We start from the raw sequence: 16232 nt of genomic DNA on the forward strand, positions 1-16232 counted from the left end.
AAAAAAGAACAAAAAGCCCAACCGAAAAAAAACCTGAAACCCAACCAAACTGTACTCTAAAAAAAAAAAACAATGAATCCACTTTTGGGCCTTTTCCTTTCATTGTCCATTCATTCTGTCCAGCTGAGGTACTCCTGTAGATTTTAAGCTCGAGTATCGAGTATATGATACACTAATTCCAGCTGCCACTAGAGACCTTATTTCCTTATAAGAGCACTGCCATGTGCCTGGGGTAAAAACTGCTTCCAGCACTGGTGGCCTGAATATCACTTACTTTGCAAAACTTCTGAAATCCAACCCTTGCAGTTGTTCACTGACTTTAAATGCTACCTAGAGAATTGACAGCCATACCTTGCTATTGCAGCATCCAGTTTAGGTCATCTGGTTATATCTGACCCAAGAGGGAGGGATTAGGTTCCTATGGCCTTACCAGATGGGACCTGCTACTGACATTTCACTGGCTGACAGGAACAGGGAGCATGCCAGAAGGACAGTGGGAGGGAGGTGTGGCCCATCCTTCATGGCAGCAGCATGTTGTTTTACTGTGCCTGATAGAAAACACGTCTCATGCTGCATATAAAGCACGTTGACTAAATAGTAAGCATGGAAGAACAGCGATAAAAGCACTTTCTGGGAGACAGCCAAGAAGCACAATTAGAGGCACTGCTGATCCCTGTGTGCCTGGAAAGCAGGGAACCACAGGGAGTAGAGTGTAAAGGGTCATATGTGACACCAACTGCAACAGGCAACTGATACAGCAGTATGTGGGCAGAGACAGACTTGTGATGGGCTTACAGGTATAAACAGTCATATGATCAGCTTGTGGTTTTGCCCTTCATGGAAAAGGAGATCCCAAATTCTTGTGGAACCACAACTGCAGTGCACTAATAATGTAAAGTTGCATGGAAAAAAGCCACAGCTAAAAGTTTAACAATGTGTTTTGGGGGAGGAGGAAGAACCTGGCTTATCACTAATGCGTGTCTTGCTTTCTCACTGCAAAAGAAGCAACAGGCAGGAATCTCCAGATGATTCCCCAAAAAACACCTAGCTATATTTGCCAGCTGCATCCCTAGGACCCTGAAGCGTGGGAACAAGGATGAGAAACAAAGATGACCGTTAGAGACCATAACTCTTAAACTCTTAGAATCAGCTCTTCCAAGTCTTGTCATTTGGTATCACAGAACAGAAAGAAGAATGAGGGGATACAAAATCATAGAATCACAGACTGGTTTGGGTTGGAAGAGACCTTAAAGATCATCCAGTTCCAAGTCCCCTGCCACAGGCAGGAACAACTTCCACTAGATCAGGTTGCTTAAAGCCCCATCCAACCTGCCCTTGAGCACTGCCAGGGATGGGGCAGCTACAGCCTCTCTGGGCAACCTGTGCCAGTGCCTCACTGGAAAACACTTCTTCCTGATATCTAATCTAGATCTGTAATCTTCTCAGTTTAAAGCCATTTACCCTTGTCTATCACTACCTGCCCTTGTAAAAAGGCCCTCTCCAGCTTTCTTATTGGCCCCATTAGGCACTGGAAGGCTGCTTTAAGGGTCTCCCTGGAGAGATCCCAACCCCAGCTCTCTCAGCCTGCTGAAATGTCTCAAGGTATCACCCCATCAGCAATTTACAAGCCTTACACAAGTGCCCAGGGATGCTCAAGACTAGGAATCTGCTGTTTTGGAGAGGTAAAGAACTGTGAAGCTTTCAGCTCAGGAAGCCCTCAATAGAGAAAAACAAGCCTGCATACCCCACGCTGCAAAACTAAACTGAGATTCACCTTGTCCAGCGCTTGTGCTCCGAAGTTCCCTCTCTGTCACAGGGCAAGTGTCACCCTGTGATAGGCTCCTGAGGGCCTGCTATGCAGCCTGCCTGCAGGTAGAAACTCTGGCTTTGCTGAGCAGCTGGATTAGCTGCTAAACTTTGCTTCTGCCAAGTTCGGTAGAAATCGGGAGCCCACTGGGGCTCATGAGAAGTTTCAGTTGAAGTAAAAGTGCTGGCAGGTGTATAAGGATGCTGAATCATCATTTCTCAACTATCGTCATGCCATACTGCCACAGTATGTGCACTGGAGACGACAACTGAAAGATATGAGAGCTTCTATATATCCATTATGCACATCGTATATTTTTTTTTCTTTCAAAGGTGCATCCTCAGAGATGTAGCATTTTTCTGGTATAGGATTTCCTCTGTGAATCATCCAGGTTATGAATATTACAGCTCTACTACAGGTCAAGAGATGTGTCGGAAAGGTCCTCTCTCTGCTGCACTGTTTACTTACCCACTATGCAAGCAGTGAAGGATCTACAGTAAACAAATGGGCATTAATATATATTAATATAATGGATCTGTTCCCCATAAGGAAGAAACCTCTGGTGACCCGAAAGCGAATCACCACCAGAATTCCTCAGAAACGACGATGATCAGTTCATTCAAATACAAGTTCCCGGCTGAAAGGCAAGGGCGAACAGCCCCAATGCCCGATGCCCACCGGAACCAGGGCAGGAGCCGGACCCGGAGCCGGGGCCGAAGCCGGAGCCGGGGCCGAAGCCGGAGCCGGGGCCGGAGCCGCGCCCGCCCAGCCGGGGCCGGAGCCGGAGGAGGGGCCGGGCTTCACGCCGCTCTCTTCAGCGCCGGAGCGGGAGGCGGGAACAGGCCCCGGCAGCGGGGCCTAGCACACGCGTTTTCCCCTAAGGCGAGCAGGCCTCCCGCAGGGTCCGGCTGCGATCTGCCGTCCGGGCCTAGCGGCGGGGAGGGAGGGGAGGTGCCGTTGCCGTGAGGGCGGAGCGAGGCGGGGGCGGTGAGCTGCCGGCGGCAAGGCGAGGTGTGCCGCGGCCGGAGGAGGCGCGCAGGTAGCCGCCCGGCATCCCTCCGCAGCCCGGAGAGGGAAGTGAGCTCGCCCGGTGTCCTGCAGTAAGTGGCGGTCGGGGCTGGCGGCGGGGGTTCGACAGCGGGAGGAGAGCGGAGTTTTTGCACCTGGGCCCGGCCGCGGAGAGGAGCAGTCCGGGCCTCGGGGCTGGCTCTGCGGGAGCCCCGGCAGCGGGCGCTGCCCCGGCTCGGAGGGTTTTTCTGTGCGCGATCCGTACCGGACGCACGTGTGGTAACCGAGGGTTAAACCGTAAAGTTCCTTTTATTATAAATCGCATCATTACCGTCGTTTTGCTTCCCCAGATCTTACTTTTGCAATGCACAGTAGGAGTTTATGCTGCCAAGGGCTGCCAGCCCCTTCTCCCTGTTTTATTTAAGCTTTTAGGTGGAAAAAATAGTAAAAAACTGGATTGTGTGGTTGTTTCATGGAAGTGGTACGGAAGTCCGTGGCAGCTGTCCCGCTTGCCTGTGCGTTGTCACCCTGCTCAGAGACTGAGCTCCATCAGCGTTCTCGGACATGGAGGCACAGCCCCGGTGTCTATTTGCACTTTTGTGGGTATCTACGTATAACAGGTTTGCAGAACTCATCAAGTAGATTTTATTTCTTAGACCTGGTAGATTACAGTGTCTCCTGTTACTAAAAAAAGTGAATTCTGGACAAGGAATAGCGTAGCTGTAGTTAGTCTGAACTTTGGAAAATGAGAGTTACTTCTCATGTTGAACTTACTAAGGGGACCATTTCTGGATGAGACCATATCAGTCTTAACAAGTAAGCCCTAAGCTTTGTTGCATTCTTACCACTTCAGTAGCCATTTATAAGACCATGACTATAGGAAAAGATATAAACGTGTGTATGTGGAGACTCTGAGTTTAAAGCAGCCACTTATTACCTGTGGAACTTACTCTGCTGTTTACTGTAAACTGGTAGTACATGTGTATTAAAAGAGAGCTGCTTTCCACCTGTTGCTGGGAAGCAAGGGTTCCCTCCACTCTGAGGGCTGCATTTTTCTCTCTACCCTGCTCCTTGCTACGTGCCCTAGTCTCTGTGCTGTGGTGCGAGGCCCTCATATCAGGGAGCTGTACCTGCTGCACCTGTGCAAGGCTTTCTTGAGGGGCAAAGGCATTGAACTGTATCAGGAGTGGTGGCAGGAACACATCTCCACCCTTGCTCAGTTGCAGTGGATTCCCAGCTACTCACAGGACAGCTGCAGACGTAAGAACTGCTTTCTATTGAAGGCCTGGAGCACTGCAGTTGCATGAGTCTGTTACTGCTACAGACTCTTGCATTTCTCTTTTAGTGGTCCTCGGGGTCATGGCTAGACTTCTCTGTATATCTTGTTTTCATTCTCCGTGTTTGCAGTCTGCTTCTGCACTCAAATCTCTTTGAGCCATGACTGCTAGTGGGCAACAGGGTTTCCATCCAGAAGGTTTCCTGCCTGAGCGGTTTGCCCAGGTAATCACAGAAAATTTGGCCTCAAGATTCTGAAGTCCATTTGTGAGGTGATCTTCTGACCATGGATAAGAAGAAAGCTTGGAAACCCAGCTGTTCATAGTGTGGTGTATTTTTAATTGACATTAATCACCTTTTCTCACTTATTCATAGATACGGTTCCTCAGAAATGTTTAGGGATGAGCAGGGACTGACAGTCATCTAGTAAAGATGCAGTCTGATATTTCAAGATCTCTAAGGGTTGATAGCTAAGGCAAAATCCAGTATTGTCTCTTCTGAAATAGCAATAATTAGAATATAATTAATGTCAGATGTTACCAAATTTTTTTAGTTTAACTTTGGATGAAAGTTTTGAGTAGACACGCATGAAAAATTCTACACACACCTTCTGTCCAACTTACAGTGTAACTTTGTGTATATATATGGGTATACACTTGGGTTTGCTTAATTATGTGTGCATATGTATGCATGTGCAGGACCATAGTAATAATAACTTTGTGATCTAGGCCTGTTTTACATAACGTAATTTTATCTCAGGAGATCCATTTTTACCTGGTAATTTGTCACCAACAGAAATTTGGAAAGCTGGATGGATGTGGTAGATTCAATGGCCATTAAAGCAAACCACTTTTCCAAATGAAAGCTCATGCAGGTTCCTTTTTTGCCCCCTCCTTTGTCTTCACACAAGTCTCTGCAAGCTTTAGCAAATATTTAGAAGAAACGTTCCTTTTCCACAATCAGTTTGCAGTAGTTACTTTCTACTTTCACATGGAAATATCCCAAGGGTTTCAAAAGAAGGGTTTGCATTTGCAAGTAGCTCTGTTAAGCAACAGCTTACTTTTATGGCAGTGCTTGTTTACATGCTGGAGAAGAGGACTTGGAGAATTATTTTACCTTTTCTAAAATATACAGGCCTGTGCTGCACCCAGTTTCAACCTGAGGTCCGATAGCCTACTTGTATAATTCAGTTAATTTAGTGTATGTTGTTTAGCCTTTGGCTGTAGTGTGAGCCTGCGTTTTTCTAGGGATTAGCTTTATTGCTGTGGGTGTGCCCACTGCATCTGATGGGAGCTCATGGGTGTGAGCAGGACTGCAGCCCTCTGCCTCCAGAAAGGTAAGGATAGCTGTGCCCATGACTGACTTGGGCACACCTGCCTGTTCCCTTCCTTGTGGGCATGCTCAGGAGGGTGGGAGACAGCCAACAAGCCAAGTGCTGGGTAAAGAGGGAAACTAACGCAAAATAAAAATTAGTGGCTGAAAAAAAGAAAGACTGAAGCAGGAAGTGGAAAACTGCTCACCTTTTAAAGAAGGAAGGCCTTGTGCACTTGAGCTGCTCCATGGGTATTTGTGGGTCCAGTCTGTAGCTGCCTGAGGGTAAATGATGCAGGGTGCATGGACACCATGGAGACTGTGGTCTCAGCACCAGCCATTTGCTGTAGGGGTCCGCTGCAGCTGTGCCACAGATCTTGCTAATGTAGATGTAGCCTATTTCTTCCAAAAAGTGTTACTTTAGAAAATAGTTGTTATTATGTAATGAGTAAACAATTTGAAATCAAAACTCTTACAGTATCAGGGTATTGCTTCTAGAAGCATTATGTATCCTGACATACCTTCGAGCCTGGTTCTCAAGTAACTCTCAAAGGGGTTTCCAGATGCTAGATGCGCTTGCTCCAAGTTATCTCCAGATACTGCTGATTGCTGATGGAGCCCGCCCAGGTTGTCTCTCCAGGTACAAAGTCTTGAGCTGTGCCGCCCTTTTCTTTGCTTGGCAACGAGTTTCTCAAACCAGGGGTTGATTCTGATTTCGAAATGTTACTGAATGCATGCCCCTCCTCTGGGATTAGATTTGTGTATGTGTACTATCAGGTCTCAATCTTTATTCCAATGTATAAAACTAGGCTACTTCCTTGACATGCCTAAGTAACCACCTAACATGTAGCTATTTTTTGAGCAGGTACCTGTTTGTATGTGCAGGTCTATGTCCAGTCTTGTAATAAGCAAACCATTTTCAAATCCTCTCCTCTTTAGTGCTTGACTAAGGTGGGAAAGAAAACCATGGATATAGTTCAGTATTAGGATCAAGCTGTGTTTGGTAGACTGTCTAATGAAATATCTACGTTAAATACAAGGGGAATGAAAAATATCAGAAGAAAGGGTGAACAGCTGTAAATTAACTGGGTTTAACAAGGACATTTCTGTCTAATTACAGTGATTGGTTTATAGATTGATTTATAGTCTACCTGGACTTGTTCAAAGCATTCACCACTGTCCTGCATGACATACTTGTCTCTAAGTTGGAGGGACATCAGTTTGAAAGATGGACCACTCGGTGGATAAAGAACTGGCTGGATGGCCGCATGCAAAGAGTTGTGGTCAATGGCTCGATGTCCAGCTGGAGACCAGTAATGAGTGGTGTCCCTCAGGGATCGGTGTTGGGACCGGTCTTGTTCAACATCTTTGTTGGTGACATGAACAGTGGGATTGAGTGCACCCTCAGCAAGTTTGCTGATGACACCAAGCTGTGTGGCTCAGTTGGTACGCTGGAGGGAAGGAATGCCATCCAGAGGGACCTTGAAATGGTTGTGAGGTGGGCTGATGCCAACCTTATGAAGTTTAACCATGCCAAGTGCAAGGTCCTACACCTGGGTCAGAGTCATCCCAGGCGCAGCTACAGGTTGGGCTGAGATTCAGAGCAGCCCTGCAGAAAAGGACTTGGGGGTGTTGGTCGATGAGAAAATGAACATGAGCCGGCTTCAGTGTGCACTTGCAGCCCAGAAAGCCAACTGTATTCTGGGCCGCATCAAAAGGAGCGTGACCAGCAGGTTGAAGGAGGTGATCCTGCCCCTCTGCTCTTTTGAGACCTCACTTGGAGTATTGTGTGCAGTTCTGGTGTCCTCAACATAAAAAGGACATGGAACTGTTGGAACAAGTCCAGAGGAGGGCCACGAGGATGATCAGCACCTCCCATATGAAGACAGGCTGAGAAAGTTGGGGCTGTTCAGCCTGGAGAAGAGAAGGCTGCGTGGAGACCTCATAGCAGCCTTCCAGTGTCTGAAGGGGGCCTACAAGGATGCTCGGGAAGAGCTATTCGTTAGAGACTGTAGTGACAGGACAAGGAGTAATGGGTTCAAACTTAAACAGGGGAAGTTTAGATTGGGTATAAGGAGGAAGTTCTTAACTGTGAGGGTGGTGAGGCACTGGAATGGGTTGCCCAAGGAAGTTGTGAATGCTCTGTTCCTGGTGGTGTTCAAGGCCAGGCTGGACTTAGCCTTGGGTGACATGGTTTAGTGTGAGGTGTCCCTGTCCATGGCAGAGGGGGGTTGAACTAGATCATCTTAAGGTCTTTTCCAACCCTAACTATTCTATGATTCTATAGGATTTGCAAGTTGTTATTATTGTGTGTGTGGTGGGGTTTATGGCTGATCTTTACCCCCACTAATAGAGAAAGCAAGAGTGAGTATTTGAACTGTTTAAGTTAAATACAGTAGCACAAGAACAAAAAAGTATGGAAATCATACTCTGTACATTTTGTCAGTAATCAGGCCAGAGACTGTTTTTTCCACTCCTTGGATGGCAGATTTCGAAGCCATCTTTCAACAAGACAGGAGGGAATTTAAATAATTTTAGCATGAAATTTGATAGATATATTATGATGTTTATATGGTGGGAAAGCTCAGTATACTCATGACCTCAGTGTTTCTTTGTATTCCTGTTAGTTCCTGGGTAAAGTGCTGGGGTTTGCAGCCATCTCTGTCTGTAGGGATTGCCTTTTTCTCAGAAACACATTGCTTTCTCTGTCTGAAAACCCAGTAAAGATCTGCAAATCAGACTTTTGCTGTCATGATCTGTAATACATTTTTTTGGGGTAGGAGGGTAACAAAACAGAAGAAAAAGAAGTGGTTAGGTTAAAAATATAAATAGTGGAAGGAAAAGCTCCTTGTAGTATGGAGCTTAAAGCAGGTGGGGTATTGTGTAATGCTAGGTGTGAAAATCTTGGTACCTGAGCAGAGAAAGGAAATTAAGTCGTTTGAAACAGTGGGGACCAAGAAAAGTGATGAGGACAGTATGCCCATTTCTTGCTTTATTTTTCTGCATGACAAGTGCTGCAACTACTTTTGGGCATGGCACATAGGGAGGATTTTCCCATATAAGTAGACTGCTGCTTTGCTCCCCCTGATTAGTGCAGGGTGAACTGTAGTTGTTTCAGGTTTTAATCTGATGTACAAGGACTTACAATTTTGTGGTGTTGTCTGTGGCTGTGAGGGACCTGTAACCCTGTGAGCTGTCTATAGATATTGTAGGTTATGTTTCTGTGCTTGGTTGGTGAGGTAGTTCTTGGATAATTCCTTAACTAAAAGTACTGTAACTTGTATTTAAGAACCTGAGGTAGCCATCAGAGGTTTTAGGAGAGGATCTGGAGGGTGGACTCTGCTAGGTTTTGTACACATTGGAACTCTTCCATAGTGTGCAGCTTCATTATAGATACAGCTTACAGGAGTTACAGGTAGAAGCCATGAGTGCATGAGTCAGTGGCCCAGAATTCTGCTGGTGAGGTAGATAATGAGCTCTGGTTGCCCTTCAAAGCATGCTGCTTTGTTCTCTTGTTTGCTGTAGTTACTAGATTGGTTAGAAGTAGTAGCACAGTGCAGGCCAGAAGACCAGGCCCATGTCAGCTGAGGAGAGACGCTTGATGACTGTTAGGAGTGCTGCAGGGGAAGCATCTTCTCTTGGATTGGTTTAAGCTTTATCACTTGCTTTTAAGACACTTCAGTTAGTATGCTCTGGCATCCTATGTAATGTGGTGTTAATCACTTCAGTTTAAAAAGCTAGAGACAGCTGGTAGCTGATCTTGTCAAGGGGGGTGCTGATAGGATTATTTTCTGATTACATCCCTTTTTTCTTGTTTGGCCACTTCCTGCATTGGCACACCCTGCAAACTGCCAGTAACTGTGCTCTCAAATTAGTACAGATTTAAATGCTTGAGTTACCCACAGTGAGAACCCTAATTGTGGCCTGTCTTACTGCTGTTATGTGTGCTGTCAGTAGCCACCTTTTAAGTAGTCCTCCAAGAAGGATCAAAAACTGAATTAGAGGGAACTTAGGATAGCAACTTAAGCTGTTGGGAGAAGCAGAGGTGGTGTGAAACTCTTGGCTCAGCCTGGAGGGACATTGGTCTGGGGCTTTCATCATTCAACACCTACCTGAGAAGCTTTTGGAATGAATGAGGCAGATCAAATTAGACAATGCTACTGCACCAGTGGCAGATTATGCAAACTGTAGTGGTGATGATTGTAAGTTTTCTATTTTTAAGTCTTCCATTGAGTGACTCACTTTATTAGATGTGTTCATTTAAAATGGAATGTGAAGCACCCAGATACCATGGTAATGGCCTCATAAAGCACACAGATATACAACATAACAGATTGGATTTCTTCTCTTAATTTAACAGATTTTGCGTCTCATAGACCATATCTGATGGCAGCATACAGGGCGTCACATGCTCCTATTGCTAAGCTCTACAGTTTGTATCCATCTGTCTCTTCATTTTTGCTAAAGTAGTCATCTTTGATCTCTGCCTCACAATTCTGCATCTGAATTTCCCACCATTCCCCTTCCTTCCCTCTTCCTTGGTTCCTTTCATTCTTTCAGCAACTCTGGCCATGCACTGCCTAAATCAACTGGATATTTTGCTACTTAGAAAGTACTTGAGTACAGAAACTTGTGTTTTAGTCACCTGGCCCCCTGAGGTTGGAGTGGGTTACACAACTCAAGATAAGGTCCAGCTGATAGTCTTGCAGCTACCTGGGTAGGCATTACAGAAAGGCAAGTCACTCCTAGGATTTATGTCAGCCTAATGAGAACTGTGGGGTGGCAGATGTTTGTTGTGTGAGGCGTGATATTCAGAAGCATCTACTGAAGATGGGTGTTGAAATTACTTCTTTAAAAATCAGGGGGTAAGTTGCACTTTGTATGCTTTTTGGTTTTCAAATGTCAGGCTGAAAGTGAAGCAAAGGAATCCTGCATTTAGGAAGTATGCTAGTTGACAAAGTGGAGCCCTTGTCCATGAGGCAGGAGGTCCAAGGTCTCTTAGCCTGTGAGATTCAGCCGGGGACCTCGCTGAGGCTGGGTCCTCACTGAACCTGGACTCTGGAGTGGGAATTTCCTGAGGCAGTGGCTATTGCTGCTTTACAGCAAAGTCAGTATGACTCTGAATTGCTGGTTAAGTAACGCGCTGCAGCAGGGAACAATTCTTAATGTGACGACAGTTTGTGTTAACTTTCTTAACTTTTGGAAACTGAAAGCATGATGTTGTCTTGAGAAATCTTTAGTGTAGTTTCCATTTCTTGTAGACTAGCTCCTCCCCCCACACCCCCTTTCAAGTTTGAAGCCTCTTTCTTCTTATCAGGAATCCTTTAATAGCTAGAAATTTGAGCTAATGTCCCTGTCAATCTTTCTCAGCTGTTTCGATGAGCAATGTTCCCCGCAGGGTTATTTAACTCTTTGGGCAGATCATGCTGTACTCAATAGCCACTCCTTGCCCTGGCAGCATGCCGTTGGCTCCTCCCGTGCCAGTCAAGGGCTCCCTGCTCCTGCTGGAGCTTGTTCTAGAGCCTCTCAGGGACTCAACGCACCATTAAACTGAGGGCCTGGGTCCAAAGGGTGCCATTTATTGCCTGTATCAAAACTAAGGATAAGCTTTAACATGCAGATTTACAGTGTCAGAGGACACACAGCAATAAAGCACTGTACACTGAGCCTTTATAAAGGTGACTCAAAATATTTGTGTTACGGAAAGATCACAGAATGGCTTATTTCTGACTGCATCACTTCCTATGCTGTTTGCTCTAATAATTTTCATTAAAATAAAATTTAGTTTCCATCACAAGCTACTGATCTCAGCTTGGAAGAGAGTCAAGTTATTACCCAGTTGCAAAAGATGAGGGTTTTTTAAGCATAGGCTCCTCTCTTCCTCCATAGCACTCTGTGTACAACCTTTGCCATAACTGTGGACTGCATTCTTTTCCCTTTCATCTTCTGTGCTCTGGTTTATCCTGCTGGTGCCAACAGCAGCTTTTAACATTCATTCTGGGACAGAGCTTGAGTTAAAAAACCACGAGTGTATGTTTAGAGAGCCTCTAATTTCTTTTGGAGGTTGTGTACACTAAGGCAATGCTTAAGCCATCCTCCTGCTTAGCGGCTTTGATGTGTGCCATTTCCCACATGCACTGCAGTTCCCTTCAGAAATAAGCTTGAGCATTTGGGGAGGGAGATCATAGAATGATTTGGGTTGCAAGGGACCTTAAAGACCTTCTGGTTCCAATCCCCCTGCCACGGGTAGGGACACTTTCCACTAGACCAGGTTGCTCCAAGTCCCAGCAAACCTTGCCTTGAACATTGCCAGGGGTGGGGCAGCCACAGACCCTCTAGGCAACCCATTCCACTATCTCATCACTCTCATAGAGAAGAGGTTTTTTTCTTAATGTCTAATTTGAATTTCCCCTCTCACAGCTTAAAGTTATTCCCTGTTGTCCTGGCACTACGTACCCTTGTAAATTGTCCCTCCAGCTTTCTTGTTGGCCCCTTTAGGTGTTGGAAGGTGCTCTAAGGTCTCCCTGGAGACTTTTCCAGGCTGAACAGCCCTAGCTTAATCAGCCTGTCTTCATAGGAGAGGTACTCCTGCTCTGTGATTGGAGCCCCACTGAGGAGTTGGGGGAGAGCGCTGGCATGGCACATGGTGGCAAGGCACATCTGTACCGTCTGTCCACTGGCTGTTTCTCTGGGGCACTGCCTGCTTGCAATACCTGCTAAATGTGAGCTTGCAGGTTCCTAGAATGAAACTGAGATGCTCTAGGTGTAAAAGCACCATCTGTAGGTTCAAATGCCTGTCTAGCTTTGTGTTGGAGCAGTGTATGGTAAGTTGTATTTTCCTTTCTGCCCTTGAATAAGGTTCTCTTAGTGATGGTGAGCAAGATTTATGTGGCAATTTGAGCAGCTGCTCTCCTGGGAGTGTTTTGGGTTTGGCTTTTTTTTCCTGGAGAATTGTATTAATTGTGCCTATTGGCTCTGAGGAGAGCTAACACCTGTAGCTGGCTATTGGGCAAACAGAGGGTAGTCCCTTCCCCAGAGCTGATGGCTGAGGCTGGAAATCCCTCCTGTATAGAGTGCTGAGTCTGACTGTTTCTTTATATTATATATGTTATCTTGTGTAACGAAAGTGACAAACTGTTCTTGGTGGCATATCTAATGTCATTTTAGTGTGGTTAGGAATGCTGTATCCACAGTAAGACTGGTGGAAGGTCCCACTGCAGGAGTGATCCTGACCTCCATTACCTACATGCCTGCACCTTCATGCCTCCTGTGGTGGTGTCTGGAGCTCACTGCTGGTGTCCTCTGAGTTGCTGTAAGCTAGTTGCGTAAGTAGGAAGGCTTGTCACAGCTCTGTGCATCTTGTATGTGCCGTGAAAAAATGGGGCTTATTTGTCGAAGAAGCTATGGGACGATTGGATCAAGTTTTAACAGTATGTGGGCAACCACAGCTGTATTCAAAGGATATTAAACTGGGACAGCAGACGTGAGTGCTACTTGGCTGTCCAATCTGAAGCCCCTTCAAGGTTATTGCCTTTGCTGAATCACAGAATCCCAGGTTGGAAGGGACCTTGAGGGTAATCTGGTCCAACCTTTCTAAGCAAAGCATGACCAAAGATGGCCCAGCACCTTGTCTAGCTGAATCTTAAAAGTGTCCACTGCCAGGGAATCCACCACTTCCCTGCAGAGGTTATTCCAATGGCTGGTTGTTATCATGGTGGAAAATTTTCCTCTTGTGTCCAGTTAGAATCTCTCCAGGAATAACCTGGAGAGAGTACCCATTACCCCTGTCTTCTCCATGTGACTCCTTGTGAACAGGGAGTCTCTGTTTTCCTTGTAGCCACCCTCCATACTGCATACTGAAACTTACTTTTGAAGCATCTGTTGTCCTGCTGTGGTTTCCAGTCTGACATTTAGGAACACTCAGGTCTTTCTTGTGTTTTCCTTTTCTTATCAGTGCACATTTGCGTCTTGCTTCATGTGAGGAAGCCATGTCTGGGAGGCAGTGGAAGCGAACGCAGGCAACGCTGCTTCAGTTCCCCAGACTTGGTTTCTCATGGTTGAGTGCCTGCACTTCTGGGTGCTGGTGGAGCTATGCAGCCTTCTGTGTGTGTTCTGTTGTGTTGTGTTGCTTGCGCTGGGTTCTGTACGGTAAATAGTCACTGGCAGAAATTCAAAGGGGGAAAAGGTAAGTATGCCAGAAGACTGTGCTATAATAGGTATCACTCTAAAGATTTTTGTATTTAATCCAAAATTTTTCAGAAACCAATTTGGAGTCAAACTTTCGTTTGATTTTGATAATCATTTAACTTCTGAAGACTTACTGTCCTTTATACATAGGAAGGAATATTTATTGCATGCAGTTGGCACCGGCATTTGAGCTCTTAGTAGAGGTTTTGCATAGGAAACTGTTAAATTAAAGCTATTTGTTTGCCTCTGTAGTATTGTGTTTAGCTAGTGACAGATGCCTCAAAGCCTTCTGGACCAAAGCAAGCATTGTGGAGGTAGAGGGGCTTTTGTTGCTTTTGCTGTTTAAATGAATTGTCTTATCTAGAAGAACTAGTGTTTATCCTAGCTAATGAATGAGAACCTATAGCATCCATAACTAAACTGTTGGCACCTATGAGTACATCAGTAAGGTGGGGGTTGTGGAAGGTGTGTTAGCATGGCAGGGTGCTGGTACTAATGAGAGCCATGGAAAAAATGGCACAGGGAACAGCTTGAACTGAGGCAGCTGAAAGCAGAGATCTTGGGACTGCACCAGCAATTTGCAGAGGCCTGTTGGGAGATGGAAACTGAGGAGATGGAGCTCTCTGAATACAAAGAGCAGGCATAATATTTGTCATTATCTTATTTTCTAGCATTCGCCGAGTGCGGTTTTTATTCGGTATGTGAGCATATTCTGTTTGAGGGTTGGGTTGGTATTTTTGTTGTGTTTTTTTTTTTAAACAAAAAAGCTATCAGAAGGAAGGTTACTTCAAATGACTGAAAAATAGCACAAGGCTATATATGTAACTCAATTGCAGTGAGTACTGAATCAGTTCTGATTACTTCCACAAGTTTGTGCTGCATTACTGTACAAACAACTTGAAATCTGCTGTGCAATTTTGGGGGGATTTGTGCTTTTTTTTCTTCATCTGTGCAATGATATTTCTAGTGTAATTCACAGCTTCAGATTTAGGTTGATAAAGTAAGGGTTTTTTGACCCATAATTAAAGACATAATGGTAAGATAGCTACATCATTTCTTCAGTTTTAAAAACTTGGGTTTTGTTTGTTTTTTTTTTCCTTTTTTTAAAAAAACAAATTACTTCCAAAGCTGCCTAGGAAACTGTATTTTAAAAGTAAACTGGTGTGGGCAGTGATCACGGAGACGTTTAGTCAGTGGTTTGCATACCTTGCACTGCTCTAATTCAGTCCCACTCAGCAAAATTGTAATGGGTTAACTTAGGTAGGTATATACCTGGTCTTCAGCATGAGGTCTCAGAAAAGGTGTGAGGAGGCAGGTGGCCAGCAGGAACAATTAGCGTTGGCTGGGCTTTCAGTTACCTCTGATTCCCCTGGGGTAGATAGTGCTCAGCACTTGACCAGGAGCCCCTTGGACTGTGCTTGCCATCCCACACAAGCTGCTGAGCTGTGGCACTCAGTTTGTTCATGACTAATGAACCTTTGAAGAGTTCAGTTGAACAGGGATAAGTAGGGATTTGTGCTTCAGCCATCACCTTTTCTTACTGAACTTGGCAAAACACTGAAAGGATCCACTTCCATTTGTTTTGTTGAAAGCCAGTATCTCTGCAGACATGTGAGCCAGCTTGTTGGAAGATGCTAATTTGTTCTTTTTAAACTCCTGTGGATTCTAGAGCATGTTGTGTTCCCAGAACAGGCACTTGTAAGGCTTTCATGCTCTTCCTTGAAGTGACTCCTTTGCTGATGCATAAGGTGTGTGAAGCTACTTCAAGACTGCCACCAGTTTGCAGTCTGAAAGATGAGTTATTATTCTAGTGACTTGAAGAAACCTTATGGTAGAAGTGTGTGTAGTACACAGCGTGCTTGGATTACATGTATGTATTCGCCATCACCATATGCTTCTGTGGCTATAGACAGTATGTGAGCTGATGTTGATTGTCTTAGTTCTTTTGCAGGAGATGTTTGGTGATGCAGTGCAAGTTTTCCAGCTGTTTTAATTCTTGTGCAATATTGAATTTCATATTGTGTTACGACTTCATGAGTATCTGCAGGTGTTTTCAGGTACGTAGAAGTGATAGTACAAAAGGTTGTCTTAACAGATCTAGGGTAGGCTGATGGTTAGGTTTTACTCCTTATTTTTTTGTGGTGAGGATAAGCCTACAGGACAAGGTCTGATTCTGAGACATCCTGCTCCTGGGATAAGACACGTCTCTGATTGCTCAGATGCTGTTGTACAGGACTTATGCCAGACTGTCAGGAGAGGGACTCCTGAGAGAGACAAGCCTACATCCCAGTGTACGTGGCTGTCCCATGAGCTGACTGTGCTGGGTTGCTGGCGGGTACCCCTATGGGAAGCCTTTCTTGCTGGGCGCTCCCTTTCCTCTTGCAGAGGCAGCTGGTTGGAGCCCTGTCACCCTGACAGGGAGCCCTGCACCCTTAGGGAGAGGCAGCCACGCCATGGTGCCAGGCTCCATTCTGCAGGGAGTGGGAAGGGCATGGTAGTATCGACACCTCTGCTCTGACAACCACTCTGGCACTGTGTGCTTCTGATGGGGCTGTGTCTTGGTGCTGGTGCGGCTGCTTGCCTTGCTGGCAATGACGTCCTGGGTCTCAGACTCGCACTTACCTTCCTGTTTCTGTGGAGGTGT

At 45.6% G+C, this 16232-nt stretch overlaps 2 protein-coding genes across 3 annotated transcripts in view; both read left to right on the forward strand.

The window, feature by feature from the left end:
• Positions 1-16232, forward strand: part of KCNJ3 (potassium inwardly rectifying channel subfamily J member 3) — a 644250-nt gene that overhangs the window by 445581 nt on the left and 182437 nt on the right. The gene's annotated exons all lie outside the window — the stretch shown is intronic.
• GPD2 (glycerol-3-phosphate dehydrogenase 2) overlaps positions 3939-16232 on the forward strand; it is a 69956-nt gene continuing 57662 nt past the window's right edge. Inside the window, exon 1 of one of the 2 annotated variants that reach the window (XM_057415717.1) lies at positions 3939-4075. The gene's annotated coding sequence lies outside the window, so the exon portion shown is untranslated. The remainder of the gene's footprint in view (positions 4076-16232) is intronic. The other variant, XM_057415716.1, reaches the window with a different exon arrangement.

Source organism: Pezoporus wallicus, unplaced genomic scaffold, assembly GCF_028554395.1.
Source record: "Pezoporus wallicus isolate ANWC-B61680 ecotype Strahan unplaced genomic scaffold, APGP_CSIRO_Pwel_v1 contig_736, whole genome shotgun sequence".
Classification (NCBI taxonomy): Eukaryota; Metazoa; Chordata; class Aves; order Psittaciformes; family Psittacidae; genus Pezoporus; species Pezoporus wallicus.